The following is a 16,941-nucleotide window of genomic DNA, read 5'->3' as shown; positions in this document are numbered from 1 at the left end:
ACAATGAGAGCGTTTTCTTCATTGAGGCTCCATTCTTGTGGATAGCTTGTGTCAATTTGAATGTGTGTACACACACACACACACACACACACACACACACGCATGTATATCCCATGTGGGGATTGGTAGTTCTACAGTATCGGGGTTACCTTCCCAGAACAGTAAGATGGTGAATTCATGTCATTTTTGAGCCTCCACATTTACAACAATATTACAACAGCAATCACAAAGAAACACAGTGGGGTTTGGGAGTTGGGGAGACAGATCAGTGGATAAAGTGCTTGCTGCATAAACATGAGCACCTGAGTTCAGATCCCCAGCACCCACCGAAAAGCTGAGGAGAGAGGCATGGCTGCCATCTCTGCATCAGGGAACTGTTGGGAGGCAGGAGGATGCCAGTGAGTCACTAGCCAGCCGTAGTAGCAGTTAGCTCGGAGATATTTCCTATGTAGAGGAAGATTTTTCCATCATCATCCTCTGGCCTCCACATGTGCGCACATAGGCACATAGATAACACACATGAAGAAAAGAAAATAGCAGAGTAAGGGTTTTAATTATCTTGCATACAACAGAGCTTAAAACCCCCCAAGCAAACATCGGCCTAAGGGAGAGGCCCAAGGAAGAGCTCAGCTTACACAGAGCCTGAGACTGACTTTCCCTGTTTCTTCAAAGCAGATGGGGTTAACCAACTGTGACTTTGCCTCTTAAGCAGCAAATACCCAGGTCTCTGGGGCCGTCCCCGGAGATCACAGCATTCTGCAACCAAGCAGGAATAAACCCACAAGGTCTGCACCTTGCCGGCTCCAACCTGCTTGGCTTGGAAATTGTCATTCCTGCTCCTGAACTGTCGTCCATTTCCATGAGCCTTGGAGCAGCTCAGATCTATCAGTGACCCCAAGAAGAGAAGGGAAGGAGAGGCCCTTTAATTTCTTTCTTGCTGTGAAGTGCAGTAAATAACACCAAGCCCTGGGAAGGGATTTCCCAGATGCCCTTAAAAGGATTCTCTCTAGTCTAGAGAACGTCCTCTTCCAAGCCCCCTCCATTGTCCCTCTGGCTCTCAGCTTTCCGCTGTGCACCCAGCCCACCACATCTATCTTCTCTTCCACTGACTCTGAAGTCTTGGGAGTCCTTTGATGTTTACCATCAGAAGCGAATGGAAGGTTGGACGTGAGAGGACTGCTTCCTCTCAGCTGGTGTCCTTGTCCTCTAACACCAGCCTGAAAACTGCATTTCCGACTTGCCTTCTGCCTGCCCTTGCCGACCTGCGGCTGCTCTCACAAGACTTGGGGAGGTGGGAGGAGGGAAACAGGCCTTTCTCTGTAGATTCAGTCTCCAGAGAAGGAGTAACCTCTGTCAGTGATGGCGGAGGCTGAGGCTGCGATAGCTGGGCCAAGTGGAGGCTGCTGCTGGCCTTCTGCCACTCTGCCTGGCTGGCTTGGGCTTGAGTCACTCACCGTGAACTTTGAAGAGCGCCTCTGCCCCTGTGTTCTCTCACACACAAAGGTGGAGCAGCTCCCTCGGTTACGAATGCTGGGAAATCTGATCTTAGTTTCCTCTCTTCCAGTTCCACTAACACCAGACACAGTTGCCCCTCGGCAAGCCTGGGGCAGCTTCCGTTTCCTCACTGGGCGCAGGCTATACAGAGTGCATCTTTCTCTCATGTTAATCAGGGGAAGAGGGCAAGTGAGACCCTTGTTCTACCTCTGCTTCAGGCTCTTAGCAATGAAGTTTTCACCAAGCTCAAAAAATAAGATCCAAGTAGGGCCCTGCCCAGATAAGAAGGTATCTAGAGTCTGGCAGACTCATGACAAATGAGATTAGGCCATTCTTCCTTAGCTCTTGAGTTACTTTCTACAGATACACTCCAGACAGTGGAGTCCGTGGCAAAGTCGGGGTCTGCACATTAGCGAATTCTTCTAAGGAAACTGTGGGTAAGCTTCCAGACATAGCTCAACGGGTAGAATGCTTACCTAGCACACACAGAGTCCTTGTTTTAACCGCCAGCACCTCATAACTCAGTGTGGGTGTACGCATCTGTAATCCTCGCTCCCAGAAGGTGAAGACAGAAGGATCAGGTATTCGAGGCCATGGTAAGTTCAAGGCCAACCTGGGGTAATGAGACCTGGCCTCAAAAAAAAAAAAAATAAATAAATAAAAATAAAAAAGGAAAGAAAAGGAGGGAGGGAGGGGGGAGAGAGGAGGGGAAGAAGAAAGAACCAACAAAAAAACAAGATGAGAGGGGGCTGGTGAGATGGCTCAGTGGTTAAGAGCACTGACTGCTCTTCCAGAGGTCCTGAGTTCAAATCCCAGCAACCACATGGTGGCTCACAACCATCTGTAATAGGATCTGATGCCCTCTTCTGGTGCGTCTGAAGACAGCAACAGTGTACTGTACTCAGGTACATAAAATAAATAATGCTTTAAAAAAAAAAAAAAAAAAAAACAAGATGAGAGCAATTAAGACAACTGGAATTGACCTCTGGCCTCTATACTCGGGTTCACACATGTGCACTTCTACCTGTGTACATACATACAAACATATATACATGCATACTGCAGCCATTTCCATAAGAATGGCCCCACAGGTTCATATATTTGAATGCTTGATCCATAGCTGAAGGAACTATTTGGAAAGCATTGGGAGTCACAGTCTTGGTGGGAGTGGTGTGGTTCCCAGTTAACACTCTCCCTTCCCCCTCCCCTTCCCTTCCCCCTTCTCCTCTCCCTCTCCCTCTCCCCCTCCCTCTCTGTCTCTGTCTTGTGATTGTGGATGCAATGTAAGCTCTAAGCTACTGCTCCAACGCCATGCCTGCCTGCTGCCACGGCCCCACATGATGAGCTCCACCTTTCCGGAACCATGAGCCCTCAGATGTCTTTACTTAGGAGTTACCCATGATGCTTTGTCATGGCAACAGGGAAGTCCCATGCTCACAAATGCAATGAAGAGAAAACGGTTGTGCCGGGACCGTCTTCGACCCACGCACAGAGGCTGTGCTGAGCCTAGGTAGTGGTAGAGCTGACTGACTCCCAGCACTGGGTGTTTGAATAACCAGTTCTCCAGGGAGGGGAGTATGGCGATGTCAGCGAGAAATACCCACCACCGTCTCGGGCCCTCGAACACTGGTTCCCCAGTTAGCAATGCTGTTCGCAGAGATTTAGGCAGTGCAGCCTTGCTGGAGGAAGTGTGCCTCTGGGGATGAGCTAGGAGAGCTTAAGGTCTCCCTGCACTTCCAGTTCTTTTATCTGCTTAGTGTTTTCAGTAAAGGAGCGAGCTCCCAGCATCCTGTTCGCTATGCCGTGCCCAACGTTCCCCCCCCCCCCCCCCGCCATGGTGGGGACTCCTATCCATCCTTCTGGAACCGTGTTTCTAAATACATCCTCCCTTCCGGAGGTTGCTTTGGTCCTGGTTTCCTTTCCTTTCCCTTTCTTTTCTAATCACAGAAACAGAAAGTTTACTAATGCAGAGTGCGAAGCCCCAGTCCTTGCTGTTGACAGATCCCCATGAGGTAAAAGCTCCCACTGTGGCTAAGCCAGCACTGCTCTTGAGCCTGGGAGGAGACATAGATCAAGTCCCTCTGAGTTTGTACAAGCCGGCTCTAGCCGGCTCCAGCTTCTATGGCCTTTTCCTCTGAACAGAGACTCCGACTTCTCCAACTCCATGCAGCAGATATGCTGGCACGTGCTCCCCTTCCTGGATGGATACAAGAATATCCCCGTGCAGCACTGTTCTCACAATCATTTAAAAGTAACCTCTAGGCATATCAGTTAAGCTCAAACAAGTCAGAGTGCATGGGGAGGGAAGTGCTCTGCGGGCTTCAGAATGAGGCAGCTGTACCCTGCCGGGGCATCATTTGCAAGCTAAATCCTAAGTGATTGATACAGAGCATTCTTCCTGCTGCACCATCTGGGATAGTCTAGCATGGGATAGCTATTAGCCTGCCTACATATATGTAGGCTATCTTAAGAAGTAATAAAAAAAAAAAGGAAGAATTAGATTAGATGATGCCCTGAATTTAATTAGAGCTGTTTCCATGAGTTAGGGGTGTTTGCTGAAGAGCGGGTGACTTAACCAATGGCTACATCACTGAAGAAAAACGACTCCCTGACCCCAGTAAACATCAACCATCAGGTAGTTCCTCAGTTAGGGATGAGTCCTCTCGAGCCCCTCCCTCATCGTGACAGAACGTTGCTGAGCTCACTCTCACGCAGGTCCTGCGAGATATCAGCAGGGAGTTCACAAGTTCAGGAGTTCCGCCATGTCCCAAGCAAAGGCACTGTTTGGAAGCAATCCCATCCCCCAGCTCTTACATTCTCTCTGCCCCATCTTCCACAACATTCCCTGAGTCTTGGAGGGTGTGGTTAAGATGTCCTGTCTGGGGCCGAGCGCTCAACGGTTAGCTATGCTCAGCACTGTGGCCAGTTATGAATCTCTGTACCAACCGCTGTGCACGGCCAAAAGAAACTCCTCGGATCAAGGCCGGCCCTCACTCATCTGTCAGTACGCTGTCTGAATTTTTCATGGTGTCTATTTAAAGAAAGCAAAGGGTGAGAGGAGAAAATAGGGCGAGAGGGATGACGGATGGGATCAATTAGCGAATGAGGGGACCCCGTGAACGGGATGACCCAAGCTCTTTCATCACAGCCAGCACACTTCCTACAGCCTCTGTACACAAGCCTGAGCTGAGGTCTTGTTTCAGGGAACCAGGGTGACGGGTTCAAAGAGAAACCACAGAGCATTTTCCGCTGTAATAAGGCCACACACCGAAATGCCCGTGGATGCCAGGCCCGCACTGTGAGTGTGGGAAGCCGCCCAGGGAGTGGCCAAGCCGAATCAAAGGTTTTGCCATGTTTAGGGTGAAGCCACAACTCTGCAGAAGTGCAAGCCCGGGTTTTCTAGCTTTAGTCACATTTCCAAAGAAGTCTGTGGTAGGCAGCAGGGGGAGGCAGCTGAATCAATAGTGCTCGCCACGCAGACCTGAGGCCAGAGTTTGGATCCCCAGAACCCATGTGAAAAGCCAGGGGATGGCAAACCTGTGTCATCCCAGTGCAGTGCTGGGGAAGTAGAAACAGGAGGGTCCCTAGGGCCCAATATCTAGGCAGTCTTGTTGAATTGGTGAGCTCTAAGTGAGAGACACTGTCTCAAAAGTTAAAATAGAGACTGACAAGAGAAGGTTCTCATTGTCAATGTCTGACCTCGATGTGCGTGCATACCTGTGTGCGCATGAGTATACACACACACACACACACACACACACACACACACACACACACTCACAGCCCAAAACGGTATGTGAAATCCCTTCTCCTCTGCAAAGCTACCACCTTCGACAGATGCCAACCGCCTAATGTGGGCAAAGCGAACAGACTATGACTCTGTCATTTAAAAGAGAACAGTCGAATCTCCACCCAGGAGATGTGAGGCTTGCTTTGGGCTGAGTTTAGATGCAGCGCAAACATCAGGATCCGAGTGCCAAGGATAGGAACTCTATCAGTTCCCCCAAGTCCAAGACAATTAAATGTAATGATGGTATTTCCAAGGTCAATTAAGTCTGAAACCTTTCCCTCTCCGTGCTCTGTGCTAACGGGTTTTAGGAGCTATGAAAAGTCTGTCAGGCCTATATAATAATGAAGAAGGGCTGAGGGTGGGGCCTTGGGGCAGACACAGACAGAGAGCAATGCTTTGCCCCATGGAGAGCTGGGCCGCAAGCATCACATCATGGCCTTAGGACAGGAAAGAGGCCAACGACAGGAAGCCCAGGCACTTCTCAAGTGGCTTTATATTTCCTTTTATACATATGTGCAGTTTTAGGAATTGAGCCCCCGGCCTCCTACACACTAAGCAAGCACTCTCCTACTGAACAACGTTTCCTCAACCCCAGCCAACCAGCTCTCTGGTTTATTGCTCTGCCTGCAGAATCCCCCTTTCTGTGTTTGATTAGAACTGTCTGAGCCCATCAGAATCACCCAGGAGATGCAGCTCAGCTAATAGAGTACTTAGCTAACATGCAGAGTCCCGGGCTCAGTCCCTGGCATAAATATCATGTAAGGATGCACATCTGTGGGGTTGGGGATTTAGCTCAGCGGTAGAGCACTTGCCTAGCAAGCGCAAGGCCCTGGGTTCGGTCCCCAGCTCCGGAAAAAAAAAAAAAAAAGGATGCACATCTGTAATCCCAGTACCCTGGAGGTAAAGGCGGGAAGGCTAGAGGTACAAGAGGCCAGCCTAAGCTACAATAGCCCCTATCTGGAAAAAGATATGTACACTTGTATATGCACACACACATACAACATTCATATATACACATAGATATACACACATACATATGCATATACACAAACGCACACATAGACATAGATACAACATACATATGCACACACATAGACATATATACACATATACACACATATATACACACATATAGATACAACATACATATGCACACACATAGACATATATACACATATACACACATATATACACACATATAGATACAACATACATATGCACACAGACATACACATATACACACATATAGACACAGCATACATATGCACACATAGACATATACACATATACATATGCACACATAGACATATACACATATACATATGCATATACACATACACATACACATAGATACAACATACATATGCACACACACAAACATACATACATGTACATACATAAACATATATACAACATACATATAAACACATAGACATACACACAGACATATGCATATGCACAAACACACATACACATAGACATGACATACATATGTACACACACAAACACATAGATACATAAACACATACATAAACATATACACAACATACAAACACATAGGCATACATACACACACATATGCAGTGGTGGTTTGAGAATTGTCTCCCATAGTCTTAGGCATTGAATTTTTGCTTCCCAGTTGGTAGCGCTATTTGGGGGAGGTTAGGAGGAAGTGTGTCCGTGGGGATGGGTTCACGGTCTTAGCTTGTCCTACTTCTAATTCACTCTTGAGGCTTCTTAACCGTGGCTTAAGATGTGTGCTCTCGGCTTCTCATTTCTGTTGCCATGCCTCCCCTTCACATCTACTCCATCCAGAACCAGAAACCAAAGTACACTTTCCTCTATAACCTGCCTTGGTGATGTCGTTTTATCACAGCAACAGAAAAGTAACTAAAATATACATACATAAAATACACATGATACATACATTACATGAGATAATGTTATACACACACGGCAACTGAAAAATAGCTAAAATATACACACATACACACATGGTACATACGTTACATGAGATGATATTATACACACAGCAACAGAAAAGTAGCTAAAATATACATACATACACACATGGTACATACATTACATGAGATGATATTATACACACATGATGCATGTATTACATGAAATAATACACACACACACATTATGATCAGTTAGTCCTCAGTGGCCCCCAGCAGCCTGTTGGCTGAGAGTGTATTGATTTCTAGAACTCTAATGGACCTCAGCAGGAATCCTGGAGCTTCTATAGGAGCATGCCCACAACCACTGAGCTCGCCCATGTGGAAGTGAGATTAATGACCGTGATCACATCACCACAGAGGGAGAGAAGGCAGCGGCGGCGAGAATGATGCTGGTACTAGAAGCAGGGCCCCACCCCGCCCTCCGAGCACCTACTGTGGCCGAGGTCCTTTAGACAACCAAAACTCACCCAATTACATCAGCACATCTTCCTCCAGTGAAGAAAAGTATCACTTCTCAGGGTCCAGCGACGTCGGACTAAAAGATACGTCAAGATAATTCTAAGGCTAGGGATATGGCCCAGTGGTCAGCAAAGCCCTTGACCGGTGTGATGGCTGACCTTGGTTATTAGTTTTTTTTTTTGTTTTTTGTTTTTTTTTGGTTCTTTTTTTCGGAGCTGGGGACCGAACCCAGGGCCTTGCGCTTCCTAGGTAAGCGCTCTACCACTGAGCTAAATCCCCAGCCCCGGTTATTAGTTTTACAGCCCTGAGAAAAGAGAACCTCAATCTAAAAACTGCCTCTATCAGGTTAGCCTGAGAACATTTTCTGGGCTGCTAATGGAGGTGGGAGGGCTGAGCCCACTGTGGGTAGCACCATCCCAAGGCATGTGAGTCTGAGCTATGTAAGGAGGCTAGCAAAGAGCCTAGGAGAGTGGCCCAGTAACCAGTGTTCCTCCATGGCTTCTGCTTCGTGCTTCTGCCTCTTCTGTTTGTCCCGATGATAGACTATAAGCTGTAAGCTAAAATAAACTCTTTCCTCCCCAAGTTACTTTTGGTCATGATGTTTATCACAGCCACAGAAAACAAACTAGAACATATCCCAAGAGGACCTGAGTTCAATCCCCAGAACGCACATAAAAACCTGGCAAGGAAAAGCATGCTTTGTAACCCAGGCAATAGTGAGACGAGAGGCAGAGACAGACAGATCCCTGGAGATCACTAGCCAGCTAGCCTAGCCTACTTGACAAATATCCAAGCCATGGAGGGACCCTATAGCCTGAGGAACAGCAGCTGAAATTGTCCTCTGACTCCCACAGGCAAAGCACACCCGCTTGCACACAAATCAAACTTCCAATACACCATTCTCAACAGAATAACAGTGGAAAGAGAAGGTTGTTACAACGGAGTCTTCTTTGAATGAAAGCAAAGAAGAAGAGCCCAGAGCAACTGTCCATGCTGCGCCCAGCCAGAAGAAGCTGGCAGGAGACCCATCTGTGCGGGTGGAATGATGTCCTTTGTCAGCCAATCCAGCTGTCCCCGCTTTTGCAAGGAGGACAAAGGGCTTTACATAGCAAGGTCACTCCTCTTTAAAGAGCCAACTTGGACCAAACTCTGTCTCTTTCATTCAGAACTTCCTTGTATTCTTGGCTCTTGGAATAGGCCAGAACACTCCAACACTGTGATGTTTTCAACCTGAGTTAAGGCTCAAATCGCCATGTATTATAACCTCTTATCTACAGAGCAGGAAGCCAAGATTCCGGGAGGTTAAATAACTAATCCTACCTGAATAAAACAGACCACAGGGATGAATGAGTCTAGTCTATTCCAAAGTTATTCTCTCTCTCTGCCTCTGTCTCTCTCTCTGTCTATGTATGTATGAATGCACACATATAGGGATGGGTACAGGAGCATATGGAGGGCAGGGATCAGTATCAGTCCCTTTCTACTTTGGTTTTGAGACAGGGTCTTTCTTTATAGCCCTGGCCATCCTAGAACTCAGATCAGGCTGGCCTCAAAGTCACATAGATCCACCTCTCTCTCTCTCTCTCTCTCTCTCTCTCTCTCTCTCTCTCTCTCTCTCTCTCCAGACACCAGAAGAAGGCATCGGATCCCATTACAGATGGTTGTGAGCCACCATGTGGGTGCTGGGAATTGAACTCAGGACCTCTGGAAGAGCAGTCAGTGCTCTTAACCACTGAGCCATCTCCCCAGCCCTCTGTCTCTGCCTCTCAAGTGTGGGGATTAAAGGTATGTACCACAGTGCCACAGCCTTCATTTTGTTTTTAAGACAGGGTCTCTTACTGAAACTGAAGCTCATAGATGTAGCTATTCAGGTTGGCCAGCAAGCCCAGGATTCTCCTGTCTCTGCCTCTCTGGTGTTTGAACTACAGGCATGTGCCACCATGCCTGACTCTTTTTACATGGACCCCAGGATGCTAACTCGCGTCATCATGTTTGTGTGGCAAGCACTTCACCACTGAGTCAGCTTTGCAATCTTTATTGTATTTATTTTTAATCTTTTATTGTTCATTCAGTTCCCGTGTTTTGGTTTATCTTGGTTGGTCGGTTGATTTAGTAAGCTCCATCAGGCCTGGAATTCATTACATAGCCCAGGCTGGCCTTGAACTCACGGCCTTGGATCCTCTGTCTCAGCCTGCTAGAGCTGGGATGACACACGTGAGCCACCACACTCGGCTCACTCTTTACCGCAGAAGCAAATGCACGATTATGAAGATAAACTTAAAATACATGATGAGTGTTTTGTGTTTCCATCCCCGCTCGCTTTCATTATCCAAGCGCACACGAAAACACACGCATGTGGCGGTTTTGTCAGGATTGGTCAAAACACGTTCTCTGCACTCCTTACAAAAACTACAGAGCTCTTTGCGTCAGGCAGAGAAAATAACAGGAAGAATTTCAAGTTGCTAACAGCTCACTACCTAGGTGAAAGCTACCTTGGAATTACCTCAAGTGGTCTCAAATTACACCGTGTCAACTTGCAGATAACCTGTCATCATTTAATACAGGCCCTGGGTGGATTTATAAAGCATCTCTGCTCTGCATTTGACTTCAGAAACGGTTCTGGAATCCAATGAACACCAGGTTTACCAAAAGGGAGAACAGCCCTGGCTACTAAGGCCGATTGAGAGGAATAGCAGAATCCTAACGTGCACCTGTTCACTGCTCATTCGAGGAATCAACCAAGCACTTTCTCTGTGCTGGACATTGGTTTATGGAAAGGAAGCTACGGAGGAGACAGATGGGGGGACTCCCCAGCCCTCGGGGAGCTTTTGCTTGGGAGAGTCTGAGGACAGACGTGTAAGGTGTAAGGCATCAGGTTGTCATAAATCGCGTAGAGGAAAGCGAGCTATTGAAAGACCCTCAGAGAGAATCTTCCTTCGGGAAGGAGATCCCCAAGCCCAATGACCAGGCCGAGACCACCGGATGCAATCAGCAAGAGGGTTTATTGTACATAGGATACACAGGTACCTGTGGACATCTACACAGATAACTGCGGGCGTCTCAGTCAGCTCGGAAGGACTGGTGCGCCCAGCAGAACCAGGACGGGTTTTTATAGGGTTCTGGGGAGCAGAAGCAGGCATACAGAAGCAGATGCATGGTTACAGGGACTTGATTGGTGGATTCAAAAAACACAGCAAAAGAGTACGTGCAGGCTGGGGCGTCCGGAATGTCAGGGGCTAGGGGCTTATCCCTTCCTGCCAGATGGCCTATGAGTCAGCTCCGATACCTCGGGCTGGTTCTGCATTCCTTTTTCCTTATCTTTGTGGTCTGTCAGTTTTTTGTTTTTTGTTTTTTTGTTTTGTTTTTTTTTTTTTTGGTTCTTTTTTTTGGAGCTAGGGACCGAACCCAGGGCCTTGCGCTTCCTAGGTAAGCGCTCTACCACTGAGCTAAATCCCCAGCCCCTGGTCTGTCAGTTTTAATGGCGGGGCAGGCCCCACAGGGCCTGGGCGTGCCTGGGCTTGCCCGGGCCTGTTTCAGCTCTGAGTCTGTGGATCTTAAAACTTACTTTTTACTTTTATAGTTGTGGACCTTAAGCTCGTACAATTTTCCTTTTAAGGGGGGGGGGGATCTTTCATTATGGAATGGGGAGATGGCTCTACGGCCCATCCATGGGTCAAGCTCTTGCTATGTAAGCATGAAGATGGGAGTTGGAATTCCCAGAACCGAAGCGAATGCTGGGAAACACGTGGTGGCTGCCTGAAATCTCAGTACGCGGGAGGCAGAGACCAGGGCTCCCCAGGGCAGATGTAGCTGGAATCTGCAAGCTCTAGGTTCAGCAAGAGACCCTGTTGCGATAAACAGCGTTGAGAGAGAACAGAGGCAACAGCCGACATCAGGTTCTCCACACAGACGTGCAAATGTGCACACAATACATACCCTTATGTTCACACACATGCAAAGATACATATAATTATATACATCACACACACACACACACACACACACACACACACACACACACACACAAACACACAGGAAAACAAAAAGTAAGTTCGGACAAAGGAAAGTACTAAGGAACGACTTCTTTCGTTGAGCAAACTGCACCAGTCAACTCAAACTGCAGTGATGGAGCGCTTAGGCCTGAAGAGTCAACAGCTCATTGTATTGTGGTGCTGGAGTCTACTATGCTAAAGTCGAGGATGTGGTCCATACAGTTTCCAGTGAAGGTTCTCCCCAGGGTTTGCCATGGCTGAGTTCTCACCACATCTTGCCCTGGACTTGGTCCTATGTGTTGGAAGAGAGCAAGAGGTCTAGGGAGAGAATATGAACTACTTCTCTGTCGTCTCTTCTTATGAGGACATTAATCTTGCTGGATTAAGGCTCTTGTCTCAAGATATATATATAATATATATATGTGTGTGTGTGTGTGTGTGTGTGTGTGTGTGTATGTGTGTGTGTATGTGTGTGTCTTTAGTCCAAACATAGTCACAGGGGTACCAGGATTTTAGTGAGAGTGTTTAGAGGGACAAATGCGTTCAGTCAGTAACATGTACCATAGATATAGATAGAGCTTTACAAAGGCCCAGAGTAGACTTCACTATTTGGCATGTCTACCTTTGGACAATCTCCTCCCACATAAATCAGGGATGATCTTGGCGTAATAGAATTGAGCAGAAAAGAAGGAATTTGGCTTCCAAAGCCGGATCTTAAAAGGCCCAGATGCTGCCCTTGAACTCATCATGATCCTCCTGCCTCAGACTCTAAATAGCTGAGGATCAAAGGTGTGCACGGCATACCCCACAAGTCCTCTTTGACCCTCTGTCATCCACTCTGATGATTTAGTCTGTCTGCCCCCACTAGGATATACATTATACGTTTAAAAAAAATGCCCATTTTTTTTGGACCATTCAATGTGGCACGTGCCTAATAAATATTCATCAAATGACTTAATAAAGCCCTCTGGAGTAAAGATGATAAGCTTCAGGACATGAGCAGGTGGAAAGAGGTGGTAGCTAACATGCGGCGCCTGGTAAAGCCTGAGGTGCTTTGGAGAGAGAGGAGGGGGCAATGAAGGCAGAGTGTAGAAAACATGGCTAAGTGGGAAAGTTCTCCCCTTGAGGTGGGTCCAAAAGACCGGAGGGATCTGGGACTGCTTTAGGAGAACGGCGTTGTAAGAGACATACGAACTTCCGTTTCTGCAAACTGCTCACACCAATCCTTCCTCTCCTGCTAACGCTTAGCAAGCTGTCATAGTCAACTTGCTAGGAGGGAGGTCGAAGCCAAGGGCTGAGAACACAGCCCACATCCGAGCTGCACGTGTCATCTATGTGGTCCATCCCCGCGTATCTCCTTGGCTGGCTTCCTTAGAGGGGAACGGCAGCTTGAACAAGGACCAGAGTTTTAATTAATCAGACACTGTTCGCGGTGGCTCCACTCCAGCTCATCACAGGGCAGCTGCTTCCTCGTTCCTCAACTCTTATAATTATTATCAACATCCATAGCCTACACAGCAGCGAGGCGCATGGCGGCGAGGCGCACGCAGCGAGGCAGGCAGCTCAGCCTCGCCGCGACCTCGGTGCTAAGCAAGCACTCTGGTTTCTCACTATTTTAATCCAATAACCTTCAGTCCCGACTCTGCCATCTTTCTTTAAATAGGCTCGGCTTATTTAAAGCAGGAAGCCATTCAGATTTGCTTCCCACCAATTCTTGCTGAAGCTTGTTCTCCAGGAGTGCTGCAGGCAGAGAAATGTCTTTGAAGAACAACAAAAAGTGGCCATTCCTACTGGAGCATGGCCAGAAAATTAAAATACAGAGATAAGAATCCAATTGTGCATTGCTCATATAAAATCACATTGAGATTGGGTGTAGAATGGTGCTTAAATCTATTCAGAGAGAGAAAAGAAATGTGTAGCCTAAAGGCCTTCTTCTCAAAATTACACACATACTCGCACACACACACTCACACACACCCCTCCTATCTGGCTATCTTTATGTCTTTATTTTATTCTCGCTATATTTTATTTCATAATAATATTATGCCATCTACTAAAATAGGTACAAGACTCCTTTTTCTTCCCCTTTCCTTATTTGAAGCGTCTACTATACCCTGGAACCCACCTCAGAAACCCCTTTCCCATTTCTCCTTTCCCAACTGTAGTGCCATATTGGATTTGGGCCTGGCTGCTTTGTAACTGCATGGCCACAGTTAAGAAGTCATGGGATTGTTGGACAGAGGCCTCTCCCATGTATTTACGGCACAGGAAGAAAAGACCAAGTAGTAAACACCCGATATCTTCACTGCATGACCTCTGCTGAGCCCAGCTGATGCATGTGGAACTGACACACCTGGACCACACCTGGGTGGTGGTCAATTTACTTCTGCCTTTTACTTCCTCAGCCTTTATCCTTGAGATTTAGGCTGGTCTTCTGGGATTTCTCCCTAATTAATTCAGGTCTCGTAGTTGGTCTTTTGTTACCGAAGTCACGAGCCAGGTAGTCATGAGCCAGGGTTTCCCACTGTGCTTCCCAGTTATTTTCTACCTGGAGACTTGGGTATATAAGTGGTGAATAAAGCTACAGGAGACTCTCACTATTCCTCTCACTCTCACTATTCCTCTCACTCTCACTATTCCTCTCACTCTCACTATTCCTCTCACTCTCACTATTCCTCTCACTCTCACTATTCCTCTCACTCTCACTCTTCCTTCCCAGCTTCCCCCCTCTCTCTCTCTCTCTCTCTCTCTCTCTCTCTCTCTTCCTCTCTCTCTCTTCCTCTCTTCCTCTCTTCCTCTCCTGGCTTGACACGATAACCTGTGTGTGTGTATGTGTGTTTCTTTCATCCCGTAGGCTTTCGCCCGATTCTCGGTACCAGGTCGGTGCTGGCGCCGACAAATGGAGGTCCCACCGAGATCGGAGAAGAAAGGGGGTACCACCTACGGGACGTCCCTGGAGCCCGGCCGGCATAGGAGGAGAAGGGACGGATTGGACGTAAGATGGGTCAGGAAAGGCCTGGATGATTTGGGCTAGCCTGAGTAAAACTTGTCATAAAAAAGGGACAAGGTAACGGTAAAGTGGTTTTGCATATGCGTTCTGTTAGAGTTATATTTTAGTCTTTGGACCCTGGCTAGAGATAGTTTACACCCTAGACATGAGAGAGAACGGGTTGGGGAAAAACAGTCCTCCCGGACTCTCCGCGGTTGCTTTGGAGAAAGAAAAACCTTTTCAGAGCTCTCCTAGGAACAGAGGGAAAGCAGGAACGTCCTGCCTCTCTGCTGGCTCCTATTGGAGAAATGCTTATTTCTGGTTCTGGGTTCCATAGGTAGGATATGTGGGTCCCTTCGGTGGGACACCATCTAGTTTTTTCCCTTTATGTCTATTGTTTGTCCTTGGTGCACCAAGCTGTCCATGTCTGTCAGTTTATGTCTGTGGTTTTTGTTTCTCGTTGTTTAAATGTTTTGTGTTTCATGTTTAAAAGAAAAGGTTAAAATTTTAAATGCTGGTTGATTCACCCATTGATGTAGTTTTAACTCCTTTCAAAAAAGGTACAAATAAATAAAAAGTTTCAATTGGCTTTTGGAGCCTACATCTGTAGCTAGAAGCCTAAATCTGCTGGGCAAGCTCCCCAGGGGGCTGGCTAAATGTTTACACTAGCCAATCTTAAAGGAGCCAGCAGCTCCTCAGCTTCTATGTTAAGGGAGCGGATGGCTGTTTCTCTTAGAAAAATCCCTGACTTATTATTAGACTTAGCAGGTGACAAGGTGCTTCTCTTAAAATCATAGCTAGAAAAGTAAAAATGGTGCTTGGTCTAAATATTAAAGATAGGTGTAGCCACTTCAATTTTGTTTCTGATTGGTTTTAAATGTATAAATATGCTCTATATGCCTTGGTTATGGACTATTGGCTTTTAGGTTATTGGATATGGTTAAAAAAGTATAATATTGGTAACAGAAAGTTGACATAAAGCTGGTAATTTAGATGGAGTCATTCTAGACAACATGTGGCATGAGCCAACCTAGGGAAACAGGTCTAAATTGAGATAATATTTTTATGGAACTCTTATTCTAGAAACCAGGCTTCTAAAAGAATTTAGGGCAATGTCTCTTTGTTGAGGTATTGGAGACCGCACCATCGTGCATTCATATGTAGGAATTGGCAGTCAAACTTTGTAGCATGAAGGATAGACTCGGTGTTTTGGAGACTGGATTTTGGAGACTAGATTGTTAGAGGTTAAGTTTTGCTTTCCATAGTTCTGGTTTGCCCTGAAGTTATCTGTATTTTAATGCTAATTCCACTGCCCCAAGGACAGCTGCCTAGTCACTACTCAGAACTCAGGTGACCTAGTGGTTGTGCTCTGGTGTTACAAGGAGAACGTAAGGATTGTGATTAAGGATTGCCAGTGTTACATTGAGTAACTCAAACTTATTTATAATTGAGAAAAAAAAATCAAACAGGTAGAGATTGTTACAAGATTTACGAAGGATTGATGAGGTTTTAGAACTTGTGAGAGCATTATAGCCTGTTTGCTTACTTCAACCGCCATTCAAGATAGATTTAGAGGATTGCTAACAGCCTTGTATTATGTAATTTTGTTGCTTCTTCGATGTAAGAAGTTAGAACCTTAAATCTTTCAATGTATATGGAAATTTTTACTACAAACCTTTGCTCTCAAAATGAGCTTTAATATTTGGGGAGTAGCTGTTACACTACTCAGGAAAAGAATATTTGAAGCTAATTTTAAGCTTCTAAGGATATGTTAATTGGCTAAGTACCTCACCCTACCAGAGGACTTAGGTCTTTGTTATGCACATTGGAGATAAAGCTTCAGCTGTGTTAGTACAGAGTTGTGGACTGGAGTCATAAAAGTATTTTAAATAGAAACCTGGTAAAACATATCTTATTCCAAACAACAGTTAATTGGTTATTACAAAATACTGATATTTGGCCTATTACATATACAAATTTCAGGCAAAATTGATAATTTTACTCTTTACATGCTTTTGTATTTCCTGTAAATTTGTGCATGCAACCCATAGAAAATGCGCTTAGTGTATTTATAGGTGGTTCATCTAATGAAAAGGCTACATGTATGATTGGATCACTTGTTTATTCTCTTGAGTTTCCCCTGCTTCAATACAGACTATTAAATTACGTGCTGTAGCCACTGTTTTTAAATGTTAAAAATCAAGCTTTCAATTCATATACTGATAGCCAATGTGTGGCTTGTGGTTTTACAAT

The 16,941-nt window shown here is 46.1% G+C and overlaps 1 long non-coding RNA gene across 1 annotated transcript; it reads right to left on the bottom strand.

Annotated features, from left to right (window-relative positions):
* Positions 1-534: 534 nt before the first annotated feature.
* On the bottom strand, positions 535-3,318 carry LOC120094280 (uncharacterized). Its single transcript, XR_005488523.2, has 2 exons — positions 3,099-3,318; positions 535-2,122 (listed from the first exon to the last, which is right to left on the bottom strand). It is a non-coding gene; the product is annotated as an uncharacterized LOC120094280 (long non-coding RNA).
* Positions 3,319-16,941: the final 13,623 nt, after the last annotated feature.

The sequence above is a fragment of the Rattus norvegicus genome, chromosome 8, assembly GCF_036323735.1.
Source record: "Rattus norvegicus strain BN/NHsdMcwi chromosome 8, GRCr8, whole genome shotgun sequence".
In the NCBI taxonomy this organism is placed as follows: domain Eukaryota; kingdom Metazoa; phylum Chordata; class Mammalia; order Rodentia; family Muridae; genus Rattus; species Rattus norvegicus.
The sequence above is the reverse complement of the archived record's forward strand: the minus strand, read 5'-3'. Positions and strand labels throughout refer to the sequence as shown.